At 39.3% G+C, this 2,719-nt stretch overlaps 1 long non-coding RNA gene across 1 annotated transcript; it reads left to right on the forward strand.

Moving 5' to 3' along the window:
• On the forward strand, window positions 1-1,937 carry LOC122885911. Its single transcript, XR_006380217.1, has 3 exons — window positions 1-548; window positions 826-971; window positions 1,805-1,937. It is a non-coding gene; the product is annotated as an uncharacterized LOC122885911 (long non-coding RNA).
• Window positions 1,938-2,719: the final 782 nt, after the last annotated feature.

Below are 2,719 nucleotides of genomic sequence, written 5' to 3' on the forward strand. Positions count from 1 at the left end.
TAGATCTATGATGTTTCCCAGGCATGGTGTGTTGGAACATGGATATGATATATGTGAGAGTCAAGCAGAGTACCCGTGCCCTGCAGCACACAAACTCTGCCATGAGCCCTTTCTCTAGCAATCTGGACTTGTGCGATGTACCCGATGCTCGGACGCGGTGCTCTGCTGCCATGGAAATTGCTGTGATGGCAAACCACAAGGTCAAACAAACATAGTCAGTCCTGGACCAGACCTTAAATACAGAGAACAAAGATAGCAAGGACCAGTGTTTCTCAAAGGCTTCCTTCTTTTATTTTAAAGTGGTGATGGTGGTGCATATTTGCAATGGGCATAAGTCTGTCACAACCCAGTAAAGAAGGTAAAACGTATTCCTTATTCTGTTTGCTAAAACCTTAGTTGTCTTTTTTTTTTTTCTAGAAGCAAGAACCATTTCTTTTCTGACTATCTAAAACTTCCCCCCATTAAAGTCACTGGACTCAGAAGTGTTCTTGGAAAACATTCCTATTTTTGTCTGGGTAACAGAGGTGGAACAGACATCTACAACAAAGGTGAGTGAGATATAATTGACTGTAAACCAGGTACTGAGTCATCGCTTGTCACACACCCAGTCTGAACCTCTTTAAAGGGCGCTCTTCACTCATTATTTTGATAAAGCTGTAAACCTCACCTTTTCTGATAAAAAGTTTCTTTATATCACAATCCCCAAACTTATCCTTAAAGACAGTATTGTATCGTTATACGTGTTTCATCTCCTCTAAAGTTCTTGTAAGCGACTATTGATGCGGTGAAACTGAACCGTCTCCTTTTGAAATGTTCACCTCAAAGGTGCTGAATCCAAATCTCTACACGATTGAGCTGAGCCACGGGGACTTCACGTGGAAAATCAAACGCTGTTTCAAGCACTTCCAAGCTCTTCATCAGGAGCTGCTGATGTTCAAGGCTCTTCTAAATCTCCCCCTGCCAACCTGCATGTAAGAACTGCTAATTTGCTCACCTTTTCTCACTCACTTACATATGCAGCACACAAAACCCATGCACACATAAGCATGTGCAGAATCACACAAGACATAGACACAGATACATGCACAAAACTGACTTTAAGCAATAAGCCTATTTATACCCGCCGAGTGTTCATTTCTCAGCTGAGAGTACTCCGTTTCTCCTCAGCTCACTCTCATTTCCTTCTGTTCGGCAGCTTGTAAAAATACCGCATGTTCTCACAAACAGTGAAAATTAATTTATATAACAAGCCCACTGAAGGATTTCCAAAAACAACCAGCCAAATGAAAGCTTGCAGAGTCCAGTTAAGCATACATTGGGATATTGGGATTTGGAGAGAATGACTCATTCTGTATTTTAAATAATCAGTTGCTACTCTCAGTCTTAATTCTACCACTGTTGCTGTTATCTGTTTATTTATGTTCAAGAAGGTTGTGTGCACATCCAACCCCAGTCTACAAAGGAAAAGGAGAGGTAGTCCGCACATTGAATAATGCAAGCTCCCCAAAGTTTAATGATGCAACGTTTCAATGTTTCAACCCAAAAATCTTATAAAGCCAACATGATGTTGAAAATTGAGAGCTGGTATCAAACATAAGTATAATCTTATTATGTCTTTTTTCTTAAATGCTTCTGAAGAAATCATGTAATGAATGTAATATAGAATCACAATCCTGATTACAACCACCATATACAGTAGTAATAATAATATTAGTGCTGTAATTCCGGTTGTGTCTGGGAACTGTCATTAGGCTATGTATGCACTCTACAGCTGAGTGGAAAACAGCTGGAATCTGTCTGACAGATGCAGCTGGAGGACAACCTGAGAAACATCCTCAAAAGCACCATGTATGAGATCCATCCAGCGACCACAAGTACAGCAACTTACAGTCAAAGCCTTGTCTTGTAAAAGAATGACATCAATACAGTCAACTCCATTGAAGGTGAGCCATCTACACTTTAATTAGGTGTGAAAGCTAACAGTAATTTCATCCTTGTCAGAGTTCTGTGGCCTGCATGAGGAGAGTCCCTTCACACAGGATAGTGATGGAGAATAGCTTGCATTAATGAGGCGAAACACAGCAGGCAGGAGCAAAGAAACTATCACTTAAAGAGCTAAGATGGCTGCTAATATCCATTGCCTACAGAAAAAAAGTGATGAGATGACACATTATAATAATGATGCATAAGTGCAAAGTAAGCATCTTACAGCAAAACTAAGTAAATTTGTTCTTAAAGAATATGTGCGACAAACTGGAAGTGAAGTATTGTTTTCTTCTGAAAAGTTTGCAGCTTCATTAGGCTGCCAATGGCACAGATAACTTAATTCTTTTCAAAGACTGGAGGAGAAATTGGTCATTGCAGTTTCTTTTATTCTAAACTGTTTCCTTTCAGCAAGAACATAAGATGAATCTTTATAAATTCCATAAGGTCTTCTTAGCATTGCTGTCTCTGCGTTTTGCCTGGACTTTTTAGATGTCAGTCAAATCTAAAGAAATGTTAAGAAATGTGAGAACGTGCATGTTTCATTTCATCTTGCTGTATGCTGAGCATGACACAGATTATATCGGATGTGATGAATTATAAATGCACAAGGTTAGAAAATTGCCAATATGTGGATGTCTTATTTGATTATTATGCTTACTTTACCACTGAGAAGTTTTTGTGTGCATGCATGTGTGTGTGTGCGTGTGTGTGTGTGTGTGTGTGTGTTTAATGA

The sequence above is a fragment of the Siniperca chuatsi genome, linkage group LG12 (genome assembly GCF_020085105.1).
Source record: "Siniperca chuatsi isolate FFG_IHB_CAS linkage group LG12, ASM2008510v1, whole genome shotgun sequence".
Classification (NCBI taxonomy): Eukaryota; Metazoa; Chordata; class Actinopteri; order Centrarchiformes; family Sinipercidae; genus Siniperca; species Siniperca chuatsi.